This window comes from Anopheles funestus, chromosome 2RL (genome assembly GCF_943734845.2).
Source record: "Anopheles funestus chromosome 2RL, idAnoFuneDA-416_04, whole genome shotgun sequence".
Classification (NCBI taxonomy): Eukaryota; Metazoa; Arthropoda; class Insecta; order Diptera; family Culicidae; genus Anopheles; species Anopheles funestus.
Window position 1 is genome coordinate 71,999,124 of NC_064598.1, and position 16,586 is coordinate 72,015,709.

A 16,586-nucleotide genomic window follows, 5' to 3' on the forward strand; every position below is an offset into this window, starting at 1 on the left:
CAAAAGACGACGATGCAATTCAAATGGTTGAACGATTTTTCAAATTGCCCTTTCTTCTGTTCGATTCCCTGTCCACCTGTTTTCCCGTTTTTTTGCGGGAGGGCCAGTTAGAGACTGTGAAGCGGATGTACCGGAAGCGTCGGAAAAAGTAGGATCACTTTTTTCTTTATCAGCAGCACTTGATCTTTTCGGTTGAAAGAAGAGGCATTTAAATTTAATTCTCAGGTTCCTTTCGACCGTACGTCAGATGTTCACCGCCACAATTCGGGTAGCCCTTCCCTCAGAAGTAGCTATTTTACCTTTTTTGGTTGTTCCGGGATATTCTTCACGCAGATATCCTTTGGGTTGCATCACTAGTGAATTGTGAGATGTCTTTTAAGTTGAGAGCAAAACTGAGTAATATTTTTTTGATGACCATTCATGAGTGGTAGCAAATTACATAGATGTTGTAACACAAATTGGAAATGTTGTTGGAAATGCTTTGATTGATTATAGTAACAAGTTATCGCTGTAATAAGAGTTTATTAAACTAAATAAATTCATAAAATATCAAATAAGTTTATTTATTAAATTAAATTTGATTTTTAACGGTTTTCTTCTTTGTCACTGGAGTAGTTTAAGAAGTAGAAATATATTTAAAATTAGCATAAAATGAGAAAATAAATTAAAGACTCCACCAAGATAACTAAGTCGATTGAGATCAAAGGAGAATTAAATTTCTAGCATAAATATAACATAATTGTTAATTTAATTCAATATGTTCCTTAGCAATGTGGTTTACATCGTAGCTAGTTCACGCAACACGATTGTGGAGTTGGAAAGAATTTTTTTATATGAAGTTGAGGATTCATTTTGTGTTACTATCGTTCACTCTAATTGTTTATCATCCCCACCAACAGCAGTTGCGAATATATTCCTTGCAACATCCTTGCTACATCCGGCTACCGGCCTAGTTCATCCTTGTTGTCTTATGTTCATTTCTACAAATCCTTTTCCCCCACCATTGCATTCTGTTTGCAACTTATAGCATCTTCGTTGTTTCGCGTACAAGCGCATGCGCAGTTCAAAAAATAAATTTGAATGAATTGGTTTGCCATTCATTCATTCAGGAAAGATTTCCCATAAAATTCCTTAGCAGTGTAACACATATTTCCACCGATGAGTTCACGGTGAGCAACGGATTTGTTTGGTGAAATGTTCGAAGTTCCTCTCTCATATCCCAACACTGCAAAAGAGTGTTCGTTTGCGCTGCGAAAAGAATCTCGTACGTTGGCTAAAACGGAAACATATCGCTTCAAAACCGACTTTTCCGCCCCTATTACATTCCGCACATCCTTTCGTTGGGAGAGAAACGTAACAAACAGACCATGGTTTCTGTGTTCGATTCGCTCGGGAATGCCGAAGCGAAGGATCCGATTTTTGCTTCAGTATCAATTTGTCACTGGTCGGGTGTGATCCGCATACGCGGTTTGACGTTTGACGGACGTCCGGTGCGTTTTGGGTTACGCGGTTCGTTTTTCTCACGAAGGGTGCGTTGCGGGATCGTTCCCGAAAAAAACCCCGTTCGAATAGCGTAGAGTTCTAGTGGTAACGCAGGTGTGAATGTAATGGTTAGTTTTGGTCATATGATTAATAAATGTCTGGCTAGTGGTGATTTCGGATTTGGAAAAAGGTGTAAATATCATACCGCCTACAGTGTGCTAATTGTGAGTGTTTCAAGATAAATTGGTGTTTGCAAGGCTATACTACGAACAACCTCACAAGTGTTACCGGCATAGTGAAATGGGATTATCTCTCGAAATACATCATAAGACAGTAAAGCCATCTTTAAGGATCCATGAAAACAACACATCGAGAAAACGTTGGTTTAAACAAATCAGAAACTGGTGGCACATAACTTTGGAACTGGATTATAAAAATGGAATGAAGTGGAACCACATGACTAGACTAGGGAAGGAAACTTCCGATAGAACATGGGTCATGGCAAATCGAAAGCATCGAACTGTTAAGATTAATTTAGCTGAACACATCCTTGTTGAAGCTTGTTGCAGACCCTCGCACATCGAAGCTTCGCATTTCGATCCTTTAAGCCGTGTAGACGTGTGTGGAAACATCGAATCTGATGGGTAGATGGCAGACGTATCGATGTATCTTCAAACGACTTCCTGACCAGCCTAACGTGGCCTTGGGGATTTCTAATTCAAAGTTTTCATTTCCTTCGGCCAGAATGTATTTTGGCAAATGTATTTTTACGTTTCCCTTTCTCGTTCGTCTGTTCAGTGTTTTTTGAGATCCCCACACCGTAAAAAGTACAGCGTGAACGCATCAAGATCGTGGGTTGTGGTGAGCTTCTGGGCTGAACGCTTTCCATGAAACGCACTGGGAGCAGTGGAATCCCATCAAAGTATGTTCTCGCCGTACCGGGCAGGACCCGGTCCTCGGGGAGGATTTTGCAGAAGTTCAAACGTTGAAGGATTTCGAAGTGCCCCGAAGTAATGAAAACGGATAGGAAGTAGTAGCAAGGGGCGTTTGTGGAAATGAGAAATAAAAGCGAAGCTGCAAAAAAAACAAGCTTCCAAACCCAAGAAAGAATAATCTCGTCAAATTAAATCTGATTAATTGACGGCACGGACGGGGCCACGATTGCACAAAGCGGGTGGGGGGACAGCTTCAAGCCAGTGGAAAATTTGCAATATTTTGCTTTCTTGCTCGCGGCTCTGCTGCTTCTTGTTACTACAACTTTTTTTGTTCTTTTAACTTTTCTGGCTTCTGCTTCGCATTTGTACTTGCGCCATTGTTAGACTTATGGTCTCTTTTTTTCTATCTCATTTGTTTTCTTTTTCACTCTTAACTTTAACTGTACGAATGTAAATGAGTGTAGCATGAGATGTATGTAAAAAAAACACATCTTCTGATTCCGTTTCCAGGAAAAGTAAAAAATTTGCTGAGATAATGTAAGCAAAAAAAGAAAAATCCAACTGGGATAATCTGCAACAGCATGCTTTTTAAAGCCATTTTGAAAAATATTTCTACGACATGGTAGGTTTATTTTGTGCTTTGTTTGGCGTAAATGGTTTCGCTAAGTTCCAGATCGACATTAAATCGACAATCACCACAAAAAAGGCATACTCTTACGTGCACACACAGAGCAGGGTGGAAGAGAATGTCTTAAGTATCGGGATTGGCTAATTTTCCCGGGCTCGCAAGCAGTAAAACGATATGGAATTATCTTGAAAAAAAAGAAACCCCGTATACATTTTCCAAGAAGGTTTGAACTGAAGTAGAAAAGGATTAATTAAATTCATTAAACAACACTAATCTGTTGTGAGCGCGTTGGGAAAATTGTCACAAAAACGGACTTCACTTCTTGCCAGTCTGTAAGCGGCGGTCAGACTTTAGTGCTACTTCCAGGATATCATTACAGGATATTTCCGGTTTCTCCTGAGGGAATTGTAAGGATGTTTGTGTGTCTTCCATTTTAACGAAACGTTATTTCAGGGCTTAATTTCGTTTCTTGATTATTGGGGCCATGCTGAGCAGAAAACTTTTTTTTGTTGGAAATTGTTTTCCTCATTATTAGCTGCAAAGACAATGGAAAATCGGGAAAAATCGGAACATTAACACACAGTATGCATTACTCTGAGTTGTTGATCTATTGTTACCATACTTGAGGCTTTCAGAGATAGGAAAAAGGGTGCTGTGGAAATAATGTTTCAAAGCATTCGCATACGTTGTTATTATTAATGGCTAAATTTGAAGAAAAACAGTTTCCACGAAATGTTGCCGTATTCTACGAAAATATTATCAGTCCATCTAAAAATATACACATACATATGTTATTTTCATGTTCCACGTATCGATTGTTCCATTGGCTCCATGGCGATAGTAATTCCTTTGAAATACATGATTCCTTTCCAGTGAGTAACCTGAGACGCAGGCACTTTAGGCCAATGCAAGTCATTCGAAGCGCAACAATCGCCAAAAGTGGGTATCAAGTGATGTGAATTACCGGCCCCGAAATTGGTCGCATACACGCGCGTGTTTTGTGTGTATACTTGTGTCAGTGTGTGTGTCGTCAGTTCGCGGTGCGTATGTTGCTTTTCCTCGGAAAAATTGAACGCCGTACGGCAAATTCAGTTTAGTGCGTGACGGCTTCAGTCGATCAAACGGAGGATTGAGAAATAAGCATGGATACACCAGCCCAATCCAAAAAGGGGCCCAACATGGAAACGAGGTCGATGAGCGTAGTGCACGGTGAGAAGTAAGAAGTAAGAAGAAGCAGGTGCAACAACAAAAAAATCCATCCCACGGTACTAAGCAAAAAAAAAAGGAAGAAGGAAAATCTTGCGGATTTTTGTTGGCCTTTTTTTCCCAGTGGCATTTGTGCATGTGTTTTGTGACTCGCATCGGGGCCCCATTTTCGGCGAAAGGCAATTTAATTAATACAAGTGCTGATTGGCCAAACGTGTCGCGGTTTCGGTGGTAACGGCTGTAAGGCGCTTCGCCGAAGGTGCACTGGATCATAGCGGATTGGATCTGGGGCCAAACAAGGTGGAAAAACAGGAAAATCGTCACGGTCACGCTTTTGTCCCGGACACCCTTAAATCGGTCGGCGGCAGCAGCAGCAAAGGTAATAATCCTTGGATAGAATGAATCTGTGGACAGGTGTAACTTGCTTACTGTTTGTGTGTGTTGTAGAATAGTTGGTTCTTTTGATTATGTACGTCTTTTGCTAGGGCAACAGCGTTGGGTTGAATAGTGTGAAAATTTTGATTGGTATTGAATTATGTTGGGTTCATATGTGGCAAATGTTCCGACTCATGATCGCAAACATTAACTGTCGTTTGATGGAAGGAAAATTAGATTCACCTTGTTTCTAAGTACAATTCTCATTCTAAATAAATAGTAATAATAAAAAAACATCGCCATATTGTTGCTAATGAAATACAGCAAAGCAACAAAACGTATCGAAGAAAATCAAACTTCAAAACTGAAACGAACGAACGTCGATTCGAAAATGGAAATATTGTTATCTAATTTCCTTCCCCTGATTACGTTCGGTTAATGCTACAGTTGATGTAAAACGCTTCGGAAACAAATGAAGCATACCGCTCGACATGAAGGTACCAGCGAACGAAACAAAACAAAACAAAAAAACGAAGCTTTCTGGATAGACCAAATATATCGGAAATGTGCCGAAACGGTAGGCAATATCCGAATCGTCGAACGTTCACATCCGGCCAGCTTCCCACAGCTTTCCTTGCCCAGATGACGTTCCCTGCTGGGATGGCAGGGAAAAAAAATAAACAGTCCCACTTTCCTTTCCACCCAGCGAGGTGCCGCAAGCTGGAAATGGAGTCCGTTATCCCGGAAAGGCGTCATGAATTATAGGCTGTTATCATCGCATCGTCAATAATAATCATAAAAAAGGAAATAACGATTTCTTGCTCCGCTTCTTTGGGATTTTCCGGCTGGCCAGTACGCCCCGAAACCGGCAAAATGTGTGCACGAAAATAAAAGGTCGCCCGCTCATTGTGCCGTTTGTCTTTTCAACAATCGTGCACCCGGGTTTTTTTTGGTGAAGCAGCGTCACGATCCAATTGCGTTGATAGCTGATAAGAGAGGCCGGGAATGTTGGTAGGAGATTTGTGCACGATTGATTTTGGTTTTCTGTTTCCCTCGGTTCCTTTTCGATGGTCTGTGCGTGGTGCATAGTGCCGTGACAAATGAACCGATGAAAAAGAAAACAGCATCTTTCGATCTAATCGATCCAAATTACGGTTATGAGTTGTGATTTTGGAGGGGGGAGAAAATTGCACTCTAGGTGGGAAAGGGGAATCATTAATTTTGTTTTTAAAGAGTAAATAGATAGATTAAATAGTAACAGAGGATTCCAAGCACTATCCCACTGATTTTGGTTACTATTTTGTGTAAGTGGAGGGAAGAAAATATTGTAAAGTCTTAAAGGATATCACTACGCTAAACATATTGGGGCTGCAAAAACGTTTAAAAAACAAGGAATTGCAAAATTTATGTGCTTTTGAACAAAGGCTTTTGATAAAAAAAATCTTAAGTCCAATGATCATGGAAAAGTCTTTCAAACAAGACATGTCTATCACAAAAAAAAATTCTTGTGTCAGAGGACCGACCAGAGAAAATATGAAAAATTCTTAGCACCATTTTGTATAATTATTTTGCTCCATTTTATTTTCTAGATTCTTGGTATAATGTAGTGTTATACACACACAAAAGAAACATTTCAACAATAATTACAACCTTAAAAATCATGGTTTCATCTCTAATGGTATAATATTTCACGTACAACCAAATTAACCAACAAGCTGTACTTAAATGCTGAAGACAACGAAAAAAAACACATTATTTTCTCCAGTCTTTATAAAAAATGTGTTCTACGGTGCTTGTTTCACCAATCTCGTAATTTGCGGCGAAAGTTGTGCAGTTTATCTGAGCGAAACGACCAGAAAATTATGAAATCCTCTAAATAGATGGAGATTTTTGTGGAGAAAGGGAAGAATAAGGTACTGTGGGCAGCCTTGAGCAGCTTGGCAGCTTTCGGTGTAGGTAATAAGCCCCCGGGAGTGAGATTAGCATTAAAAGCATTGCCAAATGATTTATCAGCTAAGGAGCGTCGGGAAAGACTGTGCTCCTGGCAACAGATTTGAAGCAAAGCAAGGGAATAAAAAAAAAAACAAACAAACAAAATGATAGCCAACAAGACAACAGAAAGAGCAGAAATGAAAAAAAAGAAAAGAAAAATGGAGGCGACGGTGTATTAAGTGAGTTCTACTTTTCGGCGTTCCAACGTCGAACACTAAACTTTTTGGCTTCAGCTCTTGCATTAGCTCTTCTATCAAGCAATCTTCTCTTCGCACCTTGCTGATTTTCCCCTTCTTCTTCGAACATACCTTTCCCGTCCAGGGTGTGTAGTTGCGGAAAATGCAATCGTGCGGTATCTTTCCTTTTTTTCTAAATCGTACGCTATAAATGCACAGAAAAGTTTGGCATCCTCGTTCTACGTACTGCTCAGTGGTGCAGTATGAGCGGTATCGAGGAGATTTCTGTATGTGTTTGTGTGACTGTATTTGTTAGAGGAAAATCACCGCCAAAGTCTCGCGAGGATTGGACCTAAGGTACACAAACAGTACAAGCGAAACCACCTCACCCGATAGAATGAAAAGAACCAAAAGAATTCAAACTTCCAACACAGTCCAGATAAATTGATTGCGATAAGTTGGCTTCCATGATCTTGTGGGGGCGAGGTGGATAGGGAAAAGGAGACCGGGGGTAAGCCGAAGAAGTCGCCAATCTGAGGTGAGGTGTGGCGAAGAAGAAGTTAAGATGTTTTGCTATTATTGTTATTATTATTGCTACTTTAAGGTGTCTAGAGTTTTTGAACTTCGGTGTCCTGTCGCCCCCTCGATGTGCCACTGAAAAGAGACCTATTGCTATCCCGTTTCGGATATGTCTGACCGTCTCCAAGTGCATTGGAGAAACGAAACGGAGAAGAATGGCTACGATCGTTAGCGTTTTACAGTTTCACGTCAGTGCGACACCGTGGCTATCCTCCAGGCATGGTATGGACCGTGGCATTTAAGCAGTGCCCCAAGTGCTTAGAATTGCTTCTCGTTACCGGTGCCCTTGAATGGCGGGACAGGTCAAGACGTTGCCTCGTGGGTACAAACAAGTGAATAGGAAAAGAGCACCGAACGCAGGAGAGAGAAAGGGAATTAAATTTTCAAGAATTATATGTTGTGGAAAATTTGTCGATGGCCGTTTGCGATAACGATAGGTCGTGATGGGTTTTTGCGTGGGGAGTTGCACGTTCTCCCCGTGGCCGTATGCTGGCGTAATAGGGGTTGGCTAAATTGTTGTTGACTGTTGCTCCCACAGTAGAACTAACGCCTTCGTTGGGCCAAAAAGTTGTCGCTGGTGGATAACCCAATGGTTTCTGATGTGTTGAATTAGTGTTTGGGTCACGAAAATGGTATAAGTTTTTGCATATTTTACGTAGCTGGAAGCTGGAGAGGGTGGGTTTTTTTTTGCTAATTCAATTTATCCGCGTGCTTCAGAGCATGGGCGTGGAGAAGTTCAACACAATCGTAGAATTTTTACTTCGTAGACGAAATGTACAAATTTGAAGAGGTATTATAACGGACATGTAGTGAATTGAAGTCACAGCCGTACATAAGGAGGTACATAATTTTCACTGCTGTGTATAAAAACTTGTTTTTTTTTGACAATTTATCCATATAAAAGGGAGTATTTTAAACACAAAATTAAGGCACTACTCAAAATTGTACTTCGAAAAGTTTATCAATATTGAGTACGTAAATTTTTTTGCTTTTTTTTGGTCCACAACTATTTCACAATGGAGCAGATTCTTCGGCAATCCTTTCTTTTTCGAGTCAAGGATTTAACCTCCTGATATCGCATGCAATGATGTCGTAGCGACCATTTCCTTGGGTAGAGTGCGTGTACATCTTAGCCTCATAAAACACTACATAAAAATCTTACATATGGCACACAATAACATAAATAACTAAGGGGTAGAAATTGGTGACTGAAAGATGTGTGAATTTCGGATCATTGAAGGATTTATTTCCAGGCCGATGGGCCGCTTGCTTTGTGTAACAGTACGAAATAACAACTATTAGGAATACTGTCACTCGAAAATAAAATAGCATTTTCTCCATCTCACCCTAAGATCGGACGAAAACTCGAACGTAATAAAGCGGCAAAATTGTAACGCAAAAGCCTATTTCCATTGTCAGTCACGAAAACATGAAACCATGCTGACAGTGCAATGTAAGTGAGAAGTGAAATAAATATGTATCTCGTGTCAGATGTAAATAAATGCCTGCCTTTCGATGGTGAAAAAATTCTGTGAAAAGATGCATGCGAAAAAAAACTTCATGTGAAAATGAAATCGAGCCCCAAACAAAAAAAAAGGGAAAAGTTGAAAAATATCCACGACAATGAAAGTGAGCCGCCGACAGATATTATACCACTCATACGCAAGAGCTTTTCGGAGGTTTTTTCAAGTGAGTCTTAACGCCGCAAAGTGCGTATCAAAAGTGCGCCTCGAATATTATAATAAGAAGCAAAAAAAAAAACTCCCCAATACACACATCCACACAAACAACGAAACACATCGTTGGAAGACGACTAACGGTTTTTAGCTGCTACGATGTTGTGTGCGATTTTCGGCGAAAGGCATCAAAATATATGCCGGGACCGACTGTCGTTGAGTGAGCTGCTCCTTGCGGATGAGCGGAAAAATGAAAAATAAAGTACATGTGCAAATAACGAATAACCCACATCAGTTCCGATCCGGGCTTTTCCGGCCATTTGGCAAGTCGCGGTGTGCCGACATAAAACCGCAGGAAAAAAATAAATAAATAAATAAACGAAACAAATAAGTGGAGAGAGAAGCTGAGATCCGTGAACGCTTCCTTCCTGAAAAGTCTTTCCGTGAGGGCCGAAAGTCTTTCGGTGGCGTGTTTTTTTGTTTTTTTTTTTCGTTGCCTTGGGCCATTTTTAAGCCGTGAATAGATTTCCCATTTCGTGATCATTCATGACAATGAGGTAGTATTGATGAATTTCCTGCAGCATGGGAGACGCTATGTCTTCAAGACTTTTAACCAAACATCGTTTAAATGCCGAGTTAGGTAAATGTGTTGTTGGTTTCGATGGTAAACAATTTTTTCTGTCACTGGAAATAAAAATTCTTTGAATATCGTACTAAAAATAATCACTTAATGTTTATAGTAAACTTATTTTTTTAAGAATGCATAGTTGCAACATTCAACACGCTAAAGATGTTTGAATCATGCAATTTATGTTAATTTTATACTCAATTTTTTGCAATACAAGAGATAGAAAGAATTGTTTTTTCTTGTTTTTTGAATAGAATTTATTAAATAAAAAATGTATATTAGCTGCAACGCTTTAATATAGCAGCGTTAAGCAAGAATCTTTATTGAAGTAGAAAATAAAAGTAGTAAAAACGAGCTGTTCAAATGAAAAATCATTCATCGTAATAATTTCGTAAAAGAAACAAAGCATGAAATGTTCGAACAGTTGAATTGAAAAATAAAAATAAAAAAAGCGATCACAAACATCAAGAGCGCAAGGTCAAACCCATGTTACAAGTTGTAACGAACGATAAAGTTTTTAGGTGATTTTATTTACGCTCATTTTTCTTCCTCATCCTCCGTTCATGCCAACAGACCCAAACGTTCCCTACCTTACTCAAAATAACAAAAACAAAAAAAAAATGGCACACATTTCTTCCCACCACACTAGGCCTCAAAGGACTGCCTAACAATGGTGGCTCGAATGGCTCGAATGGCTCGAAATGGCTCGAAATGCTCGGTGATATTTGATGTGTGTTACGAACGGTGGTGGAACGGTCTATGCTGGTTGAATTCTGCTGAAGGATAAGAAGGAAGATGTTGTATTTTTTGCCCCTCGCCCCATTATCCTTATGTTACTCAAACGCGTTTCATGTGCGTTATACTATTTCACCTGCTCCTCTTGCGAGTTTACCGTTGCCGGAGAGACTTTTGGAATTTTGTTCCTTTTTGTTTTATGTGTACCATGATCCCTAGAGCGTACCTTAAACCAGTGTAACGTGGGTTAAGCAAACTGAAAGTCTAAAAGTTGTTCGCTTACCTCTCGTAGTAGACCCGTCTTTAAGTTCGGTCGGATCCTTTTTGGTTAGTGATAGAGGGAAAGCAAATAGAACAAAATGAACGCGTAGCGTGAGAAGTTCCCCGAACAGCTTCTGTGACGGAAGCAAAATCATCGATCGGATTTGGACGCCAATCGCAATAAACGGGACAAAATTTAAGAAAGCCAAAGCGAAAGCCCGGTGACGGCACTGTTTGCAACAGCGTGTTTGACGGCATCGGTGAGAAGAAGTTGAAAATCCTAGAAAGCGACACGGTCCGGTGACTAACGGAAAAAACGTTGATGGTCTAGGCGTGCCCTAGGGAACACAACGAGGATTGTCGTTGACTGTCGAATGTGACTGAAACAACGAAGAGCGATCTTCGATGGCAAGTTTACCCATGGGATGAAAGGCTTGTCAGGTGTGCATGCATACGTGACAGTCTATAATCCGATGTGGGGCCATAAAATTCTGGAAAAATTCGGAAATTGGTTGCAAGGGAGCAATTTTTTTGTTTCGTAGTAAACTTGGAGAAAATGGCTAGCTTAGAATGGAAGGTTCTTTTCTTAAGAAGTAGCGAGGCTAACCATATGAGCTGTGATGATTATATTAAGTTTCAACAGAATTCCGTACTGCATGTTATAACACGATCAATGTTAAACAGAATTTTTTATCAACAAATATTTATAGCACAATAATAACAATTTCAGTTTGTTTTTCGTTCAATTTGCATTATAAAAAGCACATAGTAATAAAACAAAACTCTGTTTTATTTATTAAATTCGTAAAAAAATAAACACTTACCAGCTTTTCCAGCACATGGGCACATCCGCCAGCTAACAAACACTGCAGCACCACACTGTGGGAAAAGACAAAGTGGTAATTTTGTTATTAAAATCGTTTCTCTTCTTTTCCACTAATTAGTTCATAACTATAACCGTCTATTGACTCGCCAGGTGTGCGGCCAGGTTTTGCAAGACGAAACGAATAAAGTTTGAAATTAATTTTCAACTAATTTCGAATCAAATTGACAGCCCGGCGGAAGTGTCTCGTTTGGCGATCTTGCAGAGGGCCCAAGTTGTTCATGGCGGGATTTCTTTTTATTTTTTCTTCTGTTGGTACGGTAGTGTGTCAGGGATACGCATAAAACTTTGCCTTATGCACCCAAAACCCGCTTGCGACCGTGACTAGTGTTGCCTTCTAACAAGCATTCTTGAAATACTTTGCCTGATTTAAAATGTTCCTTTCCCCCCTTTCTAGCAGCAGAAAGTTGCAGACATACTTGCTCGCTCTTTTGTCTCTGGTAAAGGTGGTGGTTTTGAAGCCTCTTGGTGGGGCAACACAACGTTCACTAGCACTTGACTGGTGGCGCCTGGTGGATGGTAGTTATGGTGGTAAATATTTCATTAACAATCTAGAAACTATTTAACTGTAATTTTTCAAACAAGGTAGCATTGAAGGGATAACGCGGTCGGTGCAAAAACAGCAATCTCGACCCCGGCACCCAACCATACACGGACGGGGCGCCGTATGGGAAGATCCTTGGCTTGCCTAAGTCTTATTGGTTGCATGTGCACGCGTGCTTGACAAGCATCGTAAAATGCACCAGCAGTGTTTAAGCGCAATGGACGAAAAGCGTGGTGCAACAATTGGAAAGTTTTCCCGGAAGAAAACTGTCCGTGCTGAATGGTGAAGAAATCGGCTTACCGTGTGTGGTACAGCCGACAACCAAGGGACAGGAGTTAACTAGCGCCGAGATTCATTTAAAGTTGAAACTTTCTCCCCCTCGGTACCGTTTAAGGATCGCAACTAGCGCACGTTCCGGATCCTGTACCGATCAAACGATCATGAAACACATCGACTGTGCACACATGTGCATGCAACGGTTTGGAGGAAAAAACATAAAGCATACAAGGGGTGGCGAGGGAAGAAAAAGAAACAACGCGGAAATGTTGCATACGTGCGAATACTTCGGAACGCCTTGTTGTGAACAACCAGGTGGAGATTTTGTTTTTTTATTTCGCTTACTTACCCACCGTAGCCATAGTCTTATAGCGTAATGATGCTTTTGCGCGGGAATATGGCAAACAGTTCAAGACGAAGAGAAACGTCGAGAAATGTGTATACTAGCTCAGGATGTTTGAATGCCAGGAAAAATCGGGAAAGCGCGGGGTTAGTACCATGCATTGTGGCAAAGTCGCACTAAAGTTTCACGATAATCCAATTTTTCACTGCTTCTATCCTGGGCTTTTATGAACGTTCCCATCGTGCTAGCTAAAAGTTACTTCCGGTCCTGTGAAAGCGGATTTTTTTCTCTGCCACGGTTGTTGCTGGGGAAGCTTTAAGAAAAAATGGAGTGCGGAAAATAGTTTTAGCTTTCTTTTTGGCTCTAGTTTTTTCTTCTGTTTATTTCCGTACACTCTGTTTGACGTTTTATCGCATTCCATCTGATGGTTCAGTGCTTTTGCTTGTGATAGAAAAACCTAGTGAATGATGAGCGATGAGTAATAGACGAAGAGAACAATCATAAACTCAAACTTACAATACTTCACAGTAGATAATGAAATATTTCAATAATATTCATTATTGAAGCTTCATTAAAAAAAAGTGTTTAGAATAGGTAGTCCACTTGAAAATTGTTATTCATAAGTTCGACATGGATTTATAATATTTTGATGACAAATCAGCTTTTTGAGCTTTTTTTAAATTGTTTGGAAGAAATTCAATTCTTCGCACATCTTCTGACTGTTCTTATCGTTGAATGAATTTCGTGGTTTGTTTCATTCGACTATGAAATAAGCAAATCCATTAGTTAGATAGACAAATCAGAGTCAAATGTTAATATCGTCGTCGTTGTCGTCTTCGTGTAGAAAATGTTGATGGCAGTAAGTTTTGCAGCTGTGCACTAGTACTCGCCGGCGCTGCGCTGGATTGGTGGATTGTGACGTGCAACTGTTATCTAATTGAAAATCCAACCTGAAACACGACAAAACTTGAAGCTCTTTGGCGGAAGGTGACGGTTGTGGAATGGTGGTAAAAACCATGAACTCTGTAGCACTCGACCAACTCGGCAAACCCTCCGATCCTTAGGTGTACCGGAACTTGATGGCGTAGTCTTTTGTGTAACGTTGAAGGCAAAGACAACCAACCCAGTGGCGGTGGTTCACGGGGGTTGGGAAAGTTTGGCGCGTTTGGCTAACAAACGGCACCTGCACAGGAAACAAGGCCAACTATTGTGCGGATTTGCTTATCGATGGAAATTTCCAGCTTGCTGTGTGATGCGTGAGAGCATAACCACGGTGAGGAATGGTACCCGGAGTCCGCCGATCCCGGATAGTGGGACGACGGTAAAACTTGTCCCAGCAATAGAGTGGGAACTTTTCCACGACCAGCAACCGGGCGGGGAGGGTTTTTTGAAGTTGAAGGTACAACATCGGGCAACAAACTACCAATAACAACAGCAACTGTTACGACCTATTCTTGCTACTTGAAATCGTTCTCGGTCAAAGGTTGTTACTTTGTCGTACGACTTTGCTAACGCCAGCTGTCAGAATCGTACCAATCATGCTCTCCTTTCGGTCGTGGAATGTTGTTTCCCCCACCCCGGGGGGTGTTCCTTCAGGTTCCCAATATCTTTACCTTTTACCGAATTTAAGCTTCTCCGTCCCTATTTTACCGACTCCCTATTATGCGTTTTCCGCGAATGTATGCTTCATACGGAAGCCGGAAACCCATTTCTAGCAACAAACATAAAAAAAACAAAATAGAAAAGCAAAATAAAAAAAAAACATCCTTACATCATGTTACCGAGTTCGTACCTTATGAGAAGTGGTTCAAAATTTGTGGCTTACTCGCGAATGGTAAGAACCACCCCACCACGATTTTACTGATTTTTTTCAACATGTCGTCGATGGCACAGGGTAAGATGTGGAGCGAATGTTGGCATAGTATGGAATGTTAAAAAACTTTTCTTGGGTACCAACCGAACATGGTGGCTGTTTTCAGGTACCATGTAACCGAGCCTTCGTTTAAGCTTTAAGGACATAAAATACTGTACCGTTCAATGAACATTCCACGAACGCTGCGAAGAGTGGTTGGACCATGTAAGAACACCACTTGTGATTTTTCGGTTCGAAAATGATGCGAAGGAAAAAGTTTCCGGTTACTTATAGGAGTGTATTTGATATTTGATTGCGATTCGTTTTTTTTTGTATTTGCCATAGCTGAGGACAGGTAGAACGTTGCTTTGAAATGTGAGTAAGAATCAGTGTAACAGTTATCGTTCAAAATTTCTTCGAATTATATTAGACATGGTGGTATCATTCAATGTGTTATTTGATCAAATTCAATTAAAATACTATTATTTTATAAAAATATTCAGGCATAAGTTTAAGAACAAGTTTTATAAAATGCTTAATATTAATGAACGAATAATAAAGTAAAAACAAGTTAATCAGCGCAGTTTGCAAATGATGATAAGTAAATTAACGATATCATGCACAAAGTAACATGCTTGTGCAAAATGTTGCTAAATTATCATTACCAACAGTCTACAAGATATCAGCATACTCTGCCACAGCTCGTTAAGGATGCAATCTGATACGATAATGTTTCTGTGGAACGGTTTTCATCACTACTGCTGATATGTTTATGGTTTGTTGGCGTTCCGCTAGATATCGTGTAGAGCAACTAGAAGAGTTAATTGGAGCGCACCGTAGTTCACATTCCATACAACTCCCGGCCATCCGTGGTTCGTGCACGTTGAAATACGGATTGCATTTTCCACCTTGAGCCTGACCTAGGATCGGATAACCGAAGCTAGAAAGGTAAAGGTACCTGTTTTGACTCTGTTTTCAGCTTGATTTACTTCGCTTTCCACGATAGACCCGAGGAAAGAGAGTTTTTTTTGCTCCCCTCCTAGATTGGGAATCGGTAGTGCGCCATGCGTGTGGGTTTTGACCCGTGCGAAAGAAAATGTTTACTCGTCAGTTTCATTCCCTTTTTGTACGATGCACGTGCCGAATGGGTTGGGGATGGGCATGTGTGTAAAGGAGGGGGAAATGTTTTCATTCTGATGGCGATTGTACACTTCATTTCCCGTTTCGTTTCGACGTCTACCGGTAACGGTGCATGTATCGGATGTATTTGTAAAGAAGAGTGCAGTTCGTATGCAATTAGTCGAATTGAGTAGGCAGTAAATTATGTCTCAATTATGCATTGCTCGCCGGTCACCACAGCATGCTAAATGATGAATGGGAAACGGTCCTTCCGTGTATTGCTTGTGAAATGATCTTGATCGTAACTATCGAAGTTGGTTGTGTATTAAGTGATTAGAAAAAAAAACGCGTGAAAAAGTGCACTCTGTTTAGAAGTTGTAGAACATATTCCGGACAAAGAAAACACAAATATTCTATTAGGTATTCTTTAGTGAGGGTATCTAGTATATCTAAGAGTCTATCTCTAGCTCTTTTTGATTTAAAATCTACACATTTTTATCATATAGTCTAGTGAAAATTGGAACCACTAGCAGTACACCACCTGGCGGCTCCATTAAAGGTACTTTTGGATACAAAATTTTGTCTCAGTCGATGGAGGCGCCTGGTGTATGTTGTTCGATGGTAGGAAATTAGAAAAAGCAGCCAGATACTCTCACGTTTGCGGAGAAACGATAGGAACTAGATTTGATTTCGGGCTTGCTGTGTAAAAATCGGCACCACTAGCAGTAAACCACCGGGCGGCTCCATTAAAGGTACTTTTGAAAACAGTATTTTGTCTTAGTCGATGGAGGCGCCTAGTGCATGGTGTTCGATGGTAGGCAATTAGAAAAAGCAACCAGATAGTCTCACACTTGCGGAGAAACGGCAGGAACCGGATTTGATACCGGGCTTGCCGT

General features: G+C 40.5%; 1 protein-coding gene across 3 annotated transcripts in view; it reads left to right on the top strand.

Annotated features, from left to right (window-relative positions):
• Positions 1 to 847: 847 nt before the first annotated feature.
• The window catches only part of LOC125762519 (CD166 antigen-like), a 202,381-nt gene continuing 186,642 nt past the window's right edge, over positions 848 to 16,586 (top strand). For 2 of the 3 annotated variants that reach the window (XM_049424686.1, XM_049424689.1), the window contains exons 1-2: positions 850 to 1,610; positions 3,919 to 4,630. The gene's annotated coding sequence lies outside the window, so the exon portion shown is untranslated. Of the gene's footprint in view, positions 1,707 to 3,918; positions 4,631 to 16,586 lie in introns of all 3 variants that reach the window. The other variant, XM_049424687.1, reaches the window with a different exon arrangement.